The sequence below is a fragment of the Gasterosteus aculeatus genome, chromosome 1 (assembly GCF_964276395.1).
Source record: "Gasterosteus aculeatus chromosome 1, fGasAcu3.hap1.1, whole genome shotgun sequence".
Lineage (NCBI taxonomy): Eukaryota > Metazoa > Chordata > Actinopteri > Perciformes > Gasterosteidae > Gasterosteus > Gasterosteus aculeatus.
In genome coordinates, this window is record NC_135688.1 from 13,561,183 (window position 1) to 13,580,215 (window position 19,033).

At 39.0% G+C, this 19,033-nt stretch overlaps 1 long non-coding RNA gene across 1 annotated transcript; it reads right to left on the reverse strand.

Annotated features, from left to right (window-relative positions):
* Positions 1 to 1,822: 1,822 nt before the first annotated feature.
* On the reverse strand, positions 1,823 to 5,045 carry LOC120813133 (uncharacterized). The gene is made up of 5 exons (XR_013464912.1): positions 4,947 to 5,045; positions 3,714 to 4,140; positions 3,392 to 3,559; positions 3,101 to 3,206; positions 1,823 to 2,713 (listed from the first exon to the last, which is right to left on the reverse strand). It is a non-coding gene; the product is annotated as an uncharacterized LOC120813133 (long non-coding RNA).
* Between the last annotated feature and the right edge of the window lie 13,988 nt (positions 5,046 to 19,033).

Consider the following 19,033-nt stretch of genomic DNA (forward strand, 5'->3'; position numbering starts at 1 on the left):
CTCAACCCTCCGCCCCTGAAGCTTTTTTCTCTGACATTTCTGGCTCAGTGCACATTATTACTCTCAAGGGGAGGAGGTGTTCATCAGCCACAGACCCCATCTTTGATTATTGTCAGCTCCATGGAAGGACACGGCCCATATCATTGTTCAGTGTGTTCCTCTGTGTCTCTGTCACTAAAAGTCAATGATAGCAAGAGCTGTTTAGCTGCTAACACAAGGTTGAAGCGGTTGTATTGGGATGGCTGGATTCAACAAGGGCTATAAAAAGAGCACTATATACATCGCTATACATGGGCTTTCTAGGCTAAGCTAGCTGCTAAGCTACTTGCGTCTCAACATCTACCCTGCGCGGCACACTGCAGAGGAGGTGATCAATTATTTTTGTGTCTAAAATACACGCTTTCTAAAGTGATTACTTATTACTTGTAAGATGTAGTATTTGGAAGAAAAACAAACTTAATTGCAGTTAATACATTTCCAAATGTGCTATTGATTAGTTCATTTATTTATTTATCTATATCAATTGACAGTCACGCTTCTAACACATCTCCTGTTGTCATTTCCCATGGATTCAATGTCCTTTGGAACGGTCTTAATCAGTCAAGTTCAACTATTGTATTCACTGTGAAGCTAGAGTGTTGACAGCAACCTACGTGACTTCAACATGAGCTGTTATCAATCACCTTCATCTAAAGTGAATTAACTTCAGATTAGTGAGTACTGCTGTAATTAGATTTCATAGGCAGGGAGGTAAAGGGCCAAACCAGGGCTTTGTCGCATGACGGTATGCTATGAATGCATTGTGAATTAGAGAGTAGATGAAGCATGGCACCTTCGGTTCTTAGGATGCCGAAGATGGGTGGAGGAAATTTGTATTGATTCCTCAGGGAGGAGGAAGAGCACCAGGTGATAAACCTGGCCTGCTTAAGTTGACAATCAATACAGATTTCAAACCTTCCTGCGAAAATAAGCATCAATTACCTGTAATGCGGCAGAAGAACTGCAGCAGATAATTACGTCTCACACAACAGGTCAGTGGGTGGACTGACTGTGTCTCCAACTTGACAAGGTGGTTAATGCAATTCAGCACACTCATAAGGCAGCCGAATGTGCTCGTTACTGCAGCCACCTACCATTCAGCCAGGTTGTTTCTCCTTCAATCAGCTTGACCTTTCTCTTCCGTTACTGTAACTGGCTTTGTGAGTTCACAGCGTTTGCTCGAACAGGGCGAGAAGCCTCAGCAGTTGTTTTTTGTGTGTGTGTGTGTGTGTGTGTGTGTGTGTGTGTGTGTGTGTGTGTGTGTGTGTGTGTGTGTGTGCGTGTGTGTGTGTGTGTTCACTGGTTTGATTGGGAATTTTATGGTGTGTTGGTTTTGTTCCAGTAGCAATGCAGTCTTATGTTCTCCCCAGATGGTATTTCTGGAGAAATTAACAAGCTATCCATTGCTGAGATAAACATAATCCTTATCAAAATGGTAGGTGTAAGAGTCCTCTGCTGAGACTGCACTGTAAACCCGAATAAGTTACCAGAACTCAAAAAAATTGAGGCAATCGATTGCCTCAATTTTTTTGAGTTGATCAACTTAAAAGTCAACATTTTCCAGAACTTAAAAGGTTGGATTACTTGATACTTGTACTTTTTGATAACAGTTTAATTAAAGTGTTCTATTTAGCTCAACTCAAATATTTGCAGTTAATATGACTTACAGTTTTGTGTTAAGGCAACTCAATTATTTTCAGTTATTATTACCTTAAATGTCCAGTTTTCAAACTAATACGAATAAGTTCACAGAACTTAAAAAAATAAGTACACAACCACACCATTTCATGTTAATCAAACTCAATTTTTATTAGTTTGTGTTGTCATTGTTTTGAGTACACATTAGTCAAAAATGTTGCATGTGTTAACTTAAAAACATGTCACTCCAAACTTAATATTTTTGAGGCAATCGATTGCCTTAAATACATTGAGTTCCACAAACTCATGAACACTTGCTATTGAACCGTATTTTCTTACCCACTCCCTTTTAGCACACAGCGGTATTAAAATGAAATAGAAAAATAAATCAACATTCATAAAATCAACAGAGACATATGCACTGGTCTGTTCAATATAAAAGGGCTCAAATAAATTGTAATCAAAGTAATCAAAACAAATAAATAATACCAAAATTAAATTATTTTTTGTTACAGCTAAAAAAGAAAACTGTGCTTTTGTCTAATTCCTGAGTAATGCCGTGGTCACACCAAACGTGACGCAAATTATTTGCGCGACAAGATTACATGCAAAATGCATGCATAAGGCAACAGGGCAGCAATTTGGATGAAATTACAAAAACTCTATAGAACATTTCCCCTTAAACTTTGAACTAGCCTTTTATAAAGCTTTCCCTGCAGCCTTCTTTCAGATGAGTTTCTGCATCAAGTCATTCTTGAGGGTCTGCAACTTGGGTGACAGTTTACCACTTTCTAGACCAAGTAGAATCTTTTCAGTGAATTCAAAAGTGTTGGTCAGTGCTTTGGTGTAGTGCATAGATCAGTCCAAAGATTACCAGGAAGGCATCGCCATGTCCGGGGACGCTGACCATTGCATCACTTTCAATGATGACAGAGATTCTCACAGGGTTGTAGTGAACTGGACTTGTGTCATGGTCACTGATGACAGTAAGGAGGCCCACTGCAACACCGTCAAGCTTTGGCTCATCAGACTTGTCCTGAATGAATGAAAAAGAGATACTAATCACAAACTAACACATGGAACAGAACAGATTACATATAATGTATCTTCCTTTAACCAAGTCCCATTGACGACCTATACCCCTTTTACAAGGGAGATCTGGGTCTTATTTCAAGAAGTGAAAAGCATAAGATCCATATTCTGCACACACAAATCTGCCAAATTACCAGAGAATCTAAGTGGTGTGAGAGACTGAAACCAAGTTAAAAGGACATTTACAGGAACATGTTTAACTGAACATCTTATCACTTGCCAATACAGTTCCTTTGTAGTGAAAAAAGAAAGAAAACAGATCATACACAAACTGTACTAAACAAAGAAGTCCTAAAAGATAATAGTATTTTTGATAAACTTTGTTAGTGACTTAAGGAGACTGTGCAGGTTCTGAAAAATCCAGAAGCATCCTCGCACAGACACACAGGCAGGGCGTGGAGAACAGTAGTGCGCTTGGTGTGGATGTCATGGATTTCCTATTCAGATAAAAACAGAATTGTACCTACTGATTTTAAACAGTCCAAACAGAACATATGTCCACAAATAATCTATTCACATTATTAATGCAATCAAACAAATGGCAAACACAAAGTGGACTAATTGCAAAATACACAAAACTCATGAGTCATTGAACCTATGAAGTGTGTAATAATTTATTTACCTGTTCATCGTGGATTTTTTAAATTTCAACTACAGCATCTGCTGTCTTCCCAGTTTTTGATGCCTTCTGTCTGAATAAGGTCATCAGTCGAGGAAGATGGCGGTCAAGCTCAGCATAGAATGTGTTGGAGAGGTTCTGATTCGTAATCCGCTGGAACTCTGCATACAACTACATTGAAATAACAGTAGGATGAGAATACAGCAACACTTATACAAAAACTGTAACATTTGAAGACTCTAGCACACATTCATAAAGCAGAAAATAGGGGCCAAATAAGTAAGAATCACAATAATTTTCACTTAAGAAAACTGATCCATATTACCTCATTGTCTATTTTGAGAGCAGGCCAGAGGTTCATGAGCTCGTTCACTGGTGGGCAGGACATCACTATAGTCTGTCGGCGTAGGGGAAATGTGGTCTCCATCATCTTTCTAATCAGGGGCAGGCTCTTCTCAGTCTTCGTGACTTCTTCAACAATTGTCTGCCTCAACTGCTCAAGGATTGAAGGATCCTTTCCTTGGGGAAAGTTGGGTAGGAAGTTGACTTCGGCTCGCTTGGGTCTTTTAATGTTGGAATGTGAAGATTCATTTTCAGGATTACTTCTACTTCTTTTTCCAGCATTAACAGTGACCTCCTGACATCCAGCCCGTCTCATCTTGTTGCAGCCTATAGTGTCTAAATAACTGTATTCTGGAGGTGAAAGAAGCTGCGCACAACTTACACTTCCAGATCATTTTGGAACCAGCAACCTAAAAGGCAAAGAAAAGAAATGACAAAGTTCAGACCACCATCTAAAACTTTAAAAACGGAATATAACAACAAGTTAGTTACTAGTAGCTTACCAAAACATGATCAATGACTACAGCTAACACTGCCTTAAAATGACATGTTTTCAATTAGTTTTATACAACGTTTATAGGTGGAAAGTTCCAGCTTTACACAAAAATGAATGAACAGAATGACTTGCAAAAAATTAATAGAAATGCCACAGAACTGCGAGTCACGACAAGCTCGATGCAGAAACACGTGGCGCTGCTCCTGGACCAGCCGAGAAGCACGGGAGGCCGTTTTTTTTAACTAGCTAGCTAGATTGTTTGACTGAAAAGACAATCGCGGTTTCAAGCATGCACCGTTAACTTATGTTAGCTAGCGTAGGTTCGTTAGCCGCCCTTTTCTCAGTTGAACAAGCTAGCTAGCTAGTGGAATACTATCCCCGTGCTCCTCGGCTGGTCCGAGATGCACAATCAAGTAACGTTAGTTAGCGTAGTATGTTCGTTAGCTAAAGTGCGTTAGCACGTACGTTAACGCACACGTTAGCGAGTTCAAACCAGCAACCGCTGAAGTAGAACCACACAGGCAGAGAAGACTAAAGTCCCAGTGAATGGAGCAGAAGTAACTAACGTTAGTAATGTCACTCGTACGACAAAGTCTGGAAAATTATTTAAATTAAATTGTTTTACGTTTGAGGATTGGCAACTGGCTGATTGTAACATAATTTAACTTCACACATTACATATATCAACTTATATATATAAACACCTATGATTTCACTCACCTTGAAAACAGTCTGAGCCGATGATGCTACCGAAGCCTGGTCCGAAAAGGCTCAAGGACGGAAAGGACGTCAACTTCGCCCGCCAACCCCATAATGCACTTTGATAACGGTCGCGACTACTTCCTTAATCAAGTTGACTTAAAATACACTACTAGCGTGTTAATTCAATTGAATTAATTTTCAAATTAGCGTTTTATTTGTCGTAGATATGTTACTAACTAGTAATGTTGTGTTATCATGACAACTTGAATACTTTGTTATACTGACAGAATAATATCCTAAAATAACAAACAAGTAAAAGCACATTTTACAGCGAGCTCACTGCTCAGAATTTAAAACGAGCTTCCCTAGAGAGAACATGGACTAGTGTAGGAAGTCAGTTTGAGCTTTAAAATGATCCCTGCAAGCAAAATGAATATATAGGCTACATTAAACTGATGACAATAAAAATGAATACATTTTGTCTTCCATTAATGTCTAATGCATTTCAGACCATTTGCCGCAATCAAATTGTTACTGTTTTAATAAGCTATGATTGAAATATTTTTTAGTGATCGATGTTACTTATTTGGCACTTTGTGAGATTTGATTGTATTTTAGCATGTGCTATATACATTAGGTTTATTTTTAAATCATCCGTATTTGAAAAAATAGACAGATAACAGGACTTTATCATTCTTATTATGACATTTCTTAATTCTATTAAGTTGTACTTAAGTTAAATTTTTAAGTTATTGTTAAATAGTTCCATTAAATCAAAAAGTATTAGTTAAAATTACTCAAAAAGAAGAACATGTTACACCAACATGACATAATTAAGTTAGTAGAACTTTTTCAAAAATTTGAGTATACACTACTTAATCTATTTAATTACTTTGGACGTTCGGGTTTACAGTGTGTGTTTGGTTTAGAGATACAGCTGAGATTCAAGACAGAGTTGTGAATAGTTTACAACTACAGCAGGTGGGGAGATGATGACAGTGGAGACTGCTTACGCAGTAGCCTGACTATTTTGATCAAAAAGCTTGGGACAGATTGCTGATAAAATTGGTATAGATATAAAAAAACACATAGTAATGCACAATATTAATTTTGAGACTTAAAACATACTGGAAAAAATATAAAATCTCAGTAATTAATTTCTTTCTCTGAACTTGAAACGTTCTGCAACTCAAACAACATGAAACATGGATGGAGACAAAATCTAACGTTGCATAAGCTTTACTGTTGTTTGACACTGTCGGTAAAATAAGAAATATAATATAATAATAATATAAATAACATTAAAGTCTGGGTCCAGTTATGTTTGGAGTAAACAATACAGACGGTGTTGATTTGCTAAGCCGTTTGCTTTGAGTTTTAATGTATGATGTCCAGAGAGACTTTTTTTCCCATTTTTGTTTTGTTACCTTCTTTACCTACTAAATCGCCTTTTAGATTGTCATACTGTGACTCCACATAATATGACAACGACTACTAATACTACTGCAACTAGTACTACAAATAATAACACTGCATATTTTTATTATTTGTATAAAAATGTATTTATTAAAAACAATAAATTACCAAAAAATGTTTTTTCTTCCTAATGTGTGATTAGTCGGTATTTTGATTTGTCTCTATCCAAACTGAACTTCGCCCACACATAACAATACCCGACTGAGTGTGAGTGTGTGTAAGTGCAAACAGGTTTTGAGTGGACCCTTGATAACCATTAGCTGAGGTTAGACAATAAATGCAGACTGATTGCTGGCCTTCATTCCAGGTGACTCAGTCCTCAGCGGGACCAGCACGGCCTCACAAGCTTCATCTTATTTTGTTTTATAATAGCACCTGCCTGACTGCTGTAAAACATTTACGAGTGTACTAATTAGCCTCTCTGACAGCAACATAACAGCCAGGTAGAAAAAATAAATTATTTTTACAACGCAGGTCCAATCCAAAGGCAAATTAAAATGAAAGTGCAGCACTTATTTACAAAGTAAAACAGCCCCATCGAAGCCATCTGGCCAGTATCGACTACATTGTTATTCCTACAGAAACTAGTTTTAAACACGGCCTTCATGTCGGAAACAATTTTGCAGAAAAATAGAGAGCGCAACTTTCTGCATTATTGCCTAAAACACCAAGGTGCATTTCTCAGAAGAAACTGTTTTTACAGAATTGGAAAAGTATATAATATATTGTTGGCCTAACCCAATAGAAACATGAGTATGGGAAACAGAGGAGAGTGAGTAAGAAGGAGGCTGGAGGGATGCAGAGTAAGAAATGCAGAGAGAGAGAGACAGCGGGACATAAAAGAGCCGTTTGTAGCAGCGTGCAGTCTTCTCCTTCAGCCTACAGCTGCTTCATACACTGAATCTTTTCATGTACAAGTGCCAAAGTCCTCCACTGAGAGCCGGACCCACAAAGAGCCCTGACAGTCTCCAGCCTGTGGAAAGGTGACACGATCAATAGCCTCTCCACTGTTGGCTTATTTGTGCTGATAAGCTGTGGATGGATGTTAATCCATTCTGTTATTTTCGATTTATTTATTTTTACAACTCAATTCAACTTTCATGCAAACTACAACTTATAATAGGGCCTAAAAGGACAGTGAGCTTCTTCATGACTTAACTTTCTTGCACATTTGTGTAACTTTACAAGTACAGTACTTTTTACTACCATATTTTTCGAATTGTAGGGCGCACCCCCTCTCCTCCCCCCATCACCACCCCTCCATTTGATTTAAATTGTCTGGCAGTGGGCAGTATCTGGCCCGAACCTGAAATGAGTTTGACACCCCTGGCTAACATCCTTAACCATCAGCACATATCCAACCAGTCCAACATGCAAACACCCTGACTCCAACCTACCCACCCCCGCCCCCACCCTACAGCCAACAAGTGGTGACGGGTAACCTAGCAGCCCTACTGCTTTGACATTTTTCAGTTTCTTGGATTCACTGGTCGCTGATAATAACAATATATTGATGGCCATGGTGAATTTTGCAATCATGTGATCTTCATTTTGAACCATAGCAAGGGAATTGGGGATAGTGAATAAGACATTAACATCCGCTGGGAATCTTTTTCAGAGAAGTTAGGTCTGTTGCATCCAGTGACGCAATAGCTGTTCTCATCTTTTTAACCTGAATGATGAAACTGCATCCATTTACTGAGTTGGACTGAATGGGCTGCCATACATGTATGGAATATGAAGATCAAGAACCATTCTCTTCAGTTGTTGAGCTACGTCATAAAGGACTCAAATATCTCACAACATTTTCAATTTAGTATTGATTATGTGGTGCTATTTTCGGGTAAGCCTATTGCAATCACACATTCAGGGTGGTTGTTATGGCATCTGAGGGAAAAAAATGAGTGAGAAGCAGGACACACTCACTTTTCTTTTCACTTTATGTAAAAGAAAAATGCATCAAATAGCTCTAACGTAACTTTAAAGACAAGAAGGACATTTGAGCAGTTTTAGAATCCTCAGTAAATTACAGACAATGTCTAGTTTGACCTAAACATTCACTATAACTTCCATTGGAAAGAATAAAAATAGCTGCAGATGAAAACAAAAGATACATCTGGAGTGAAAAATGAATACATGATAATCATTCTACATTTGAGACTTTTGACTTTCATCTTGCGGGTTGCTTTTCCTGTCAGGAAGGTGCGGGGAAGGCAGGACTCAAATGCAGAGTTTAAAAAAAAAAAAAAAGACTTTAATGGTCAAAATTCCAAAAAGCAAAAAGGCCAAGGGGAAAAAACGTAGACAATAACCAGGAACCAGGAACATGAACATGGCCTTCCGGAACATTCAACAATGACGTGATAAGTGACAAGAGACACACATGGCTTAAATACACTAGGGAGGTGCAGGGGATTGGAAACCGCTGGAACGACACGACAGACAATCACAGGGTAAGACAGGACAAGGCAGGAAGTGAAGTTACCAGGGACACATGATGCAGAAAACTACAAAATAAAACAAGACGTGAACCCCAAACCGTGACATTTCCTCTGCATGGTGCTGTTTATCTTAGTGATCCAACTTCTAATATTGGCACAAAATAAGACATTGATTTTGCCTTATTTTAGAAATTCTCTAAACATTTAAGTGAAATTTCAATGGAATCCTGTCTTCTGATGCACACATTATAAAACTGCCTAAAGTTAGAAAAATTAGAAAAATTAGAAAAATGTGTAGTGGGTTCCATATATCATATCCCTCAAACTGTGCTTGTATTTCTATTGCTTTAGCTTATCTAACGTCTTCTTCAAACATCAAAACAAAGATTCTGATTGGTCAGTGGAGCTAATCTGAATGACAAATGCGCCATGGGACAGAGTTACAATTAATATTGATGCTTATTACAATTAATCGAGTCAGACTGTGGAGCTGAGAATGTCTCCCGCTGGAGAATTACTAATCCATACCCCTCACTGAAACCCCTTATAGGTCTAATCGGAATAACAAACCATCTTCCTAATCACTGACAACAGTCACTTAATGGAGTTCCATCAGCACTGGGGACAGGTGGTACTGAGTTCTGGCACCTGCAGTCGGATTTGAGCAACTCCAACTGTGCCAGACAGAATGGATCAGTCCAGTAGAGCTCGATATGAAATCAAGAATGAATCCCCTCAACTCAACAAATCCTATTCATCTCCTGTCTGCTCTTTGTTCCTTTCTGACCTCAGGCTATTTGCAACTGCTCTGTTCTGTAAAGAAATATTAAATTACGAATATGTTTACCTGCCTCCAGCATTAAAGCCAAATCCTTTCTTCTACTTTGTTGTCTTCGTTATCTTTTTTTAAAATATTATTCATTTCTGGATTCACTATGAAAATATATTTTTTCTCTATTCAAAGACACAGTTGATTTCTCATTTCAAAACATGTGTGCACTACAGCCTTCCACTAATGCACTAAATAATGATCATCTGACTGCCAAACATGCTAACTCATGCTGTCATTTTCCTCTCCACATACCCCATAATAAGCAAGATGTGCCCGGTTTAGAGGTGTTTAATAAACATTTAATTTCAAGAACAAGCCGAGATGATGGCAGGCCTCTAGAATATTTGGGCACCACAAGGTATAATGGATCTGTGGTGGAGAAAAGCCAAACAGTAGCAAGGTGCAGTATGAGATATTTTACATTGCTGACTGTGAAAACGAGATACTGTTTCTGAAACCTTGAGTATTTATTATTAGTATGCACTCACAGTGAATGCAAATTGAATGCTGCATGTGTGTGTGTGTGTGTGTGTGTGTGTGTGTAGGTGTGTGTGTAAATAATACCTTGACTACCTTACAGCACACCATGATATTAGGAGTATTGTTTGAATTTCTTCAGTAAATGTTATACAATATTAATGCTTCAAAAATGGCAATCCATTAACGGCGACAACGATTTGATCATGCATTAACTGCACTTATTTATTCGTTTTTTGCATTGGAAGGGGCTTGACACTGTTGCGCACATTAACCGAGAAAATAACTTGGGTACCGCATGGAATGCATACCGGAAGTATCTCATCATCACAGCACTACAAGCCTGAAGTACAACCTGTTACTCAAACAACCAATGGAGCCGTGCAAGACTTCAGCAGACTACGCAAGGAGAATGAAGCGTTGAATGAGGCGCGCGCGAGCCTCCCCAACACGCAACGTCAAAGGAGAATACATGAGTCGTATGAAGTGGAGTGACAACGTTACAACGGGTTGCTCTCACTGACAACATGCAGACTCGCACAGCAGTCTGAAGCATCTGCACCCTGTGAAAGGTGGTATTTTTCATGCTGGTCTTACGGTTCAGAAGAAGAGAGGTTCTTTATCATCAGAAAACTTAAATGACCTTGTGTGTCTTAGCAACTGGCTTGGTGCAGAGGAGTAAGAAAATGTAACGTAGGAGGAATGGATAAAAAAAGGATGTTAAAAGTTAATTTTATCACTGGTTAACTGCTTAGCCTGCATCATTGAAAGTGCTTTATTTTTCTTTGAGATTCAAAGAGTATCCAGTCTATAGCACAAAAATACTTTTTAGTCTGTAGACAGCTTTACCCCACTCTAACCTTAAAAATGAACATAAACTGTTTATGCTGCTAATTAAAGACAAACGTTTCTTCTAGTACCTGTCTACCTGTTTCTTCTCTACCTTAAATACTGTATATTAAATTGCTGTTGCTCCGAGAGTGCCTTTTATATTGTTCAAAGACTAAATAATAATTACTTTTAAAATAAATGCGTCCAATACACAAGTTATTGTGTCATTGAATTTTGCACATAATGAGATTAATTGCATAACCACAGAAAACTATAGAATTAATCGAGTTACCATTTTTCTCTGCCCAGCACTAGTTTAAATGTATGTAACCGTCCGGAAAAAAAAAAACAGCACCCGCCATTACTAGCGACCCAAAATGACGTTTGTTGTTGTTGTTAACATTCAATCGACAAAGCCCTCCAGCAGGAGAAGGTATGGATGGATGGATGGGTCGACAAAATATTGGACTGTTTGGACATGTCTTGCCAGCTTCCTGTTTAAAACAATAAATACATTCAAAGAAGTGACTAAGTAGTAATTGACCATGACATTACAGAAACCACAGCGCATCCATAACCAACCTATTTTTGTGCCCATCTTAACCAAACCATAACCATCGCCTTGCACATCATAATGCAGTGTGAGTAACCTGCTGTCCTTCACATGATCATATGTAAGGTGAGGCTGATAATGCTTCGTCAAGTGGATTTTGATAATTAACCATAATCTAATTGTGTGCACGCTTCTGCCTCAGTTGTGTTGTGTAGAAGGATAAGCCTGGTGTAAAATAACTGTATAACCATCAAATGTCAAGAGGTTATATAACTAATGTATGACCCACTGAGGGCAAAACATGCAGTTGCGCTCCAATTAATATCCAGGGGGTTTTATTGAGGGGAAAAGCATTACCAAAACTTGCAAAAGAAAAAGCAAGAGAGGATGAAAATATTGATTTTTGTGTGTAACATGTAACAAGTTTGGTTATGATCGGGGGGGCGACTTGCTCTGGTGGTTAACGCTTGTTTGAGTATTTTTTTCCAAAACCAGAAATTGCAGGATTGGTGTGATTTTAGGAAAATCAATAACAGCAGCAACCTTTAGTCAATGCTCAGCCCTGAAACGGACAGCTCAAATGTCCTTTTCAGGAGGCAAATGTCTGTTGTCTTGGGATAGAACTGCATGTTTTTCATCCAAGTATGCAAGCAAAACCTCCCCTTAACAATAACGCCCTTTCCCACAGCCAGTGACAACAGTACCAGGAGCCCTGTCTCAAATTAGAAGACGCAAGATGAGAGGAGATGAATGTCTATAACATAATGTCAATCGGCTGCTGTCATGCCGGCTTCTCTTTTCTCCCCATAAGCTCATGATCCTCCGTCCAGAGGAGATATTGGAAAAATACAAATGCAAATTCTCCGCCTCCCAATAATTCCACCAGGGAGAGTCTCGAGCTGTCAGTTAATGAATGGCAGAGAGAAATGGTGTGTGTGTTAGAGAGAGAGAGAGAGAGAGAGAGAGAGAGAGAGAGAGAGAGAGAGAGAGAGGCAAAGCAGAGAAACTGAGACAGAGAATATGTATGTGTGTGCAGGAGCTTATAGTTTGTATGTGTGACCCATAAGGACGTGGGGTTTGATTGACCATAACCTTTGTATTGTGTGTTTTTATGTATGTGTGTGTTTATGTGTTCTTTCCCAGTAGAAAAAAAATGAAGGGTATTTGAAGTGTTCCACCTGGGACCCTGATCCCACCCGGCTCCCATCGCCAGCTCAGGGGTTCCATGAATGTCAATTATTTCCAAGCAGGGAGATCCAAATGAAGATGAGGCAGGGACCACTGCAAGATGAGAGATAGAGATGAGGGGAATGTAGAGTGAAAACGTAGTAAACAGCAGAGAAAGCCGATCTGTGTTCACCTGAGCGGAGAGCAAACTCATTGTGCCCCTTGGTGGCAACTGCACAGCATGAAATGATGTAGATCCCTAGTGCGAAATGAGAAGGATACTTCTGGTTACATCAATAGTATGATATTAAGATAGATGAAAGCGTTTGTATGAGAACTGAGATTCTTAAAATGTTGGCATTAGAGATTTGATCCTCTGTTTCATTAAGAAAAAAACTTCTTTGCACCTTTGCATTGCTGTTGTCCTGAAACCTGCACAAATACAGAACAAAAGGAGTTTGTGCTTTATGTTGTATTTTGCTCTCTTCGGCATTCACACTTTTACACAAGTCACTGAACACAATCCAAGCAGCGCTTGTATTGCCTCCACAATTTTGAAACAACACATTTGTACAGTATATCATCATATAGGAGAAATCACTAGAAACACAGTGATAATGCTGACTTTTGCATTTTTCAATAGATTGTATTTACATTGTATGTTCCAGTGGCCATAAAGTAGCTGAATTATAATGTTAAGGCTAAACAGTCTGAGGATACTTGAGAACTCAGAGGTTATAACCTGTATCTTCACTCCCTCTCTCTTAACCCTTGCTTCTGGTGGAAATTAGGCAGGACCGAGGGGGGAAATGAGAAGGAGAAAAGTATGGACACAGCTGTGTGTGAGACATAGGTGCATAGGTTTGTGTGTGTGGTTGGAATGTGAATGAATATGACACTGGGAGTGAGGAATGAATATATTTCACACAATGACTACAAATGCACCCATTCATTATTGCTCCACTTCTTCCATTTGCTCAGTAAGCTCTGCCGGTGCGTCGGACCTGTTTATCTCCCTCGTGCCTTCTCAGCCTTCACGTCAGCGCGTAAATGTCTGCAATGCGGTCGATGAGCTTCTCAGTCTGTACGACCTGACCTGTCCAACATGCTGACGTTAACATGACGTGAGTGCATGTTTGAGCGGGCAGACAGGGCGTACCGTGTTGCACATTTAGTGTGTGAAAGATGTTGTCTATTTACTCCCTGGGGGCGTCAGGTTTGCACCTGACCTTTAAACACACCTCCGAGCTGCTGAATTTACACTTTGCTCGCCCCTGTCAAATGTAATTAGATGGTTATGATATTGATTGATGGTTTATTGCCCAACATCAGTAATTGAGGACGTGAATTTTATGATTAATTTTAATATGAATAAAAAATTAATATGTACTGGATGGCCATTTTATTAAATGCCAGACTGTGTAAATTCATGCTCAGGTGAAAAAGTCAAGTGTGTGAAATAAACAGTGGCCGTATGCAAGGAATTTATTCTTTTAACTATTATAAATGAGATGTGCTCATGTGGAATGAATTTGGTGTCATCCTATAATCCTCCTTTCAGGAAGCTTTCAGGAAGTTGGACTGCGTGTGAATGTAGTTCACTCGCTCCGTCTCATACCCATACTACTGACCTTGGGACTGACTTTGTTCATCTCCATGGCAGAATTCTACCGAGTGGAGCGTGTTGAACTAGCAGCTCTTCCTGCTGTTCTTGTGCACTTTGCTCTCAACTCTCCATTTGACTGCTGTTTGAAGTGCCAACAATCTCCCCACATTTAGCCAGGACGTTTTATGAGCCACTGTCTTAAAGGGACACAATGGTGGTCCTCTGCAGACTGTGTGCCTATATGTTGAGATGGAAGTAGCCTAGCAGCTAGTTTGCCTAGCAGCTGGCTTAGCCCAGCGGCTAGTGTCGGGATCTCCGATCCCCCCGAGTTGGTTGATGAGAAGGATCGCAACACGTTGATCAATTAAAGTCAAAAAGTTAACATTTATTTAGAAGAGAAAAAGATTACATGAGCAATTCTCCGCAGATTTATCTGGCTCTAACTATTGCTTGCAGGCAGGAGGTTGAATACACGAGCACGTATTTCAGCGTGCGGTGTAAGCGTCTCCGAGCAGTAAAAACGCTAGTCTTTATACACATGTGAAGGCCAGTGCCGGGTACGAGAAGCTGCAAATCAGGTTGAGATAGGACCCCAGGTGAAGATGAGGGTAACACAAACTATTCCTTTGTTCGAGCGCCTGTGAGAGCAAGTTAAGTCCCTTCTTCTGACACAGCTGCATGTGGAAACCTTAAATCGAGACAGGGGTTTAGAACAAGACAAATGTTACAACATATTTTACCATTACATGCATCTCACACTTGCTTAACCTAGCAGCTGGCTTAGCCCAGCAGCTAGCTTAGCCTAGCAGTGCGTAAAGTGGTCCGTTTGCCACTGATCACCCTTCTGTTTGATACATGGAGGAATTCCTCTGCACATCTCTCTGCTGTCGGCTGTATGTTGCGCCTCTGTTTGTTTTACTTCCAATGCAAAAAGCTCTATTCGTCTTCAGCTACCGTCTCGCTCTCTCCTGTCCAATTGACTGAAGGCACGCGGTGGTTTAGTTGCCGGGGTCAAAGTAAATAAAGTTGCGGTAACAGCTTTAAAATATTTTATCGCATTAATCTTGGCCACAATAATCACAGATTAACGCTTTCATTTTGACAATCATTGTTTTAAGTGAAACAAATATATTATTATATTAACAACATGAACAATCATAAAAGTGATTTTGGTATGGGGCGCCGTTTGTAAAATGTCGCACGTTCTAAAATCCTGCGCAGTTTTGCTACATTTAGCATTATCATATGAACAAAAAAGCACGACAATATTCACATGTCACTTTTTCAAACATTTAGAGAGAAATTAATGTACATTCATGCAATAACTTTTCCAAGGACAATGTTTGGCAGTAACAAAGTTGTTAAATAATATAAATGTTAAATGTAAATATAAATGTTAAATGTAAATATAAATGTTAAATGTAAATGTTATATCTAAATGTTAAATCTAAATATTAAATGTAGAGTGAACATTTAGCTCTACATTTAACATTTAGGTCTTGACGACTGAACATTACAATAATTACGGTAATTCACGCCGCGGCAAGACAAGCTGTCAAGTCCGGATGAATTAGCTCTTGTTATAGAGCAGGTGTGTCAAACTTATTTTAGGAAGGGGGCGACATACTGAAATCAGGGGGCGGGAGGGGGGGGGGGGTTCACGGGCGCGGAACGTTGCGCAACCCCCCCTTGACCGGACTATCGCCGAGGATTTGATCGCCCCCCGTTAACCGCGATCTGGTTTAAAAACAGTTCAAAGATTGGGATATGACACTTTACAAATAGCCGATTAATGCCTTTAAGGCTGTAAGCCCTTTTACCATAACACCTCATTTAGATATAACATTTAACATTTTGATTTTGATTTTACATTTACATTTAGATTCAACATTTACATTTAGATTTAACATTTACATTTAGATTTAACATTTAGGTTTACATTTAACATTTGGATTTAACATTTACATTTAGATTTAACATTTAGATTTACATTTAACATTTAGATTTAACATTTACATTTAGATTTAACATTGATATTATTTAACAACTTTGTTACTGCCAAACATTATCCTTGGAAAAGTTATTGCATGAATGTACATGTCTCTCTAAATGTTTGAAAAAGTGACATGTGAATATTGTCGTGCTTTTTTGTTGATATGAAGATGCTAAATGTAGCAAAACTGCGCAGGATTTTAGAACGTGCGACATTTTACAAACGGCGCCCCATATTTTGGAAGGCATGAAGGGATAAGGGAAGGGATAAACAAATAGCCGTGGTACACAGAAGTGCTTTGTATCTAATCTTCCTCAGACTGTTTGACTGCAGTGCACATCAGTCCTTTGTCCCTTTTGTAACATGTTGCTGACTGTTATAAAGCAATTTGTGAGGATGGTGAAACACATCAGTTCCCCATTAGGTGGGTTCACAGTAATGAAGTGCAGGGTGGGCAGGTCTGTGTCTTGCTGAGTTTAGATAAAGAGGCTGTGGAGCAGAAGATGCAATTAGCTATGTTTACCGCTGCCAGCACAAGGCCTGCAGCACGGAATGACTGACTGTGTCTCCACTCAGTAATTACACCTGCCTCCACATTACCTCCATTCAAATAGAAATTTACAGAGGGACTGGGATTTATTCACTCCAATTAGTTTTCCTTCATCTTTAAAGGGACTTACAGCACTGTCCCCTCCTGCCATTTTCAACACAAATTACAACAATATTAATTAGAGTGATGCACCAACTGAATTTGCCTTTTGAGCTTGAAAGGTGGATGTACTTTGTGTTTATAGAACACGAAAAAAAACTGAAGCCGACCAAAGTGCTTCACAGCGGTAAATTAGCAATTACATATATTCTAAATATTAAAACACAGTAAAATAATGAGTGGAAAAAACATATAAAAACAGAGCAATAATAGTCATTTAATTAGAGCAGACAGGAGGGTCAAATTCATGCCTAAACATGCTCAATAAAGAAGGTAGTGTTTTGATGAGTGTTACAGTATTTTAGGGATGATGCTAGTTTGAGGGAGATTGTTCCGACGTTTTGGAGCCGTAACCGCTTAATGTGTGGGGACTTCTGTGTTTGCATTTTGATTGTGGGAGCGTGAGCTTTAGGGACGGAGTGACAAATGAGTAGGTTGATAATGTTGGCGTGCAACAAATAGGAGGATCTTAAACTGAATATGGTGGCGGACTGGTAGCCAGTGGTGGGCAGTGGTGAACGAATTGTAGGCGACGTATTAATGTAATACCAAAGTGGTGGGACTCACACAAGTGCATTCGTGAGAATATTATGGTAAGGGAGGTTTTAATTTGGTCAGGGATTAGACATGAAAGAAACTTGATTACACTACTGCATTTATCTATTTGTAAAATTTGAGAAATTAGTTACAATTGATGTACAACAATATATGCTATGGCTTAAGTTTGTTCCGTTTGAGTCATAGAAAGGGAAACATCTTGTTACCTTGTAACCAAGTAACCATGGTTACAGAAATAAAATAGTAGTAGTTTTCCTTTAAAAAATTAACTGATGAAACAGATGGATTTTTTTGTAACCATCCATCCCCGGTGATGTCGTCACTACACAAACTTTGTCACCTTCTTTTGCTCCAATCCCAATTTCCTCAGCCGCTAGAAAGCTTGAAAGTGGCACCTGCTGAAGTGACTATTACACCCAAAAAAGGTGCTTTAGTTAAAGCAATAGAAAGTGTGTGTTTCTAAGGGGTCGAGAGGCAACAGTTTAATTGCTTGAATGCCTAATGATGGCCATAAATACTGTAAATAAAGTGTCAGCAGCTATGGTACAGTATATACAGCTGCTAATGCAATGCACCTGTATATACAAAGTAAATATTTTCCAGATTAGGTCATTTAGAAATGTAGTTAAAAATAAATTTCTGAATCACGTTGAAGATACATTTTACTTAGGGGGAATTATGTTTCTCTAAAATGTATTTCTTTTTGAAAAAGTGAAGTAAAGTATATAAACATAATTATTTTCAGGTTTGGATTTTTACTCATCTTTTAGATAAATGAGGAAAAAAGCAGGATATTAGCCAAGACAATTTTCAAAGATAAGACAGTTTGGAACATAATGAGCACGCAGATGGACAGTAAATATGGGGATTATGCTGCAGGACTTGTTTAAGTTTTCATGGACGTTTTATTCCCATGAGGGATCCCATCCAACCCTAACTGACTGCCGCCCATTTTACAGTCATATTTCAAGTTTACCCTCACCAATCTGTTCATGGTGAGTTAGAGATCCCTTCAGATCGCTTATTTCTACCAAAAAACAACAGCGGAGAAGCTGTACTGTGATTGGAGATGGGAGAAAGTATCCAACACTTTTGCTGTATTCAATTCAATTCAATTCATTTTATTTTGTATAGCCCATAATCGCAAATTACAAATTTGCCTCAGAGGGCTTTACAGTCTGTACACATACAACATCCTCTGTCCCGAAACCCACCATCGGCACAGGAAAAACTGCCCGAAAAATGAAAAAACCCTTCCAAGAGGGAAAAAAGGGAAGAAACCTTAGGGAGAACGTCAGAGGAGGGATCCCACTCCCGGGATGGACAGACTACAATGGATGCCATGTGTACAGAATGAACAGTATATAATACATGCAATTCCTATGACAGAAATGATTCAAGTAATTGGGAGTAGTAAGCCAGGCGCACAGCAGAACCACTGCAGGGGAAACCACCATCAGAT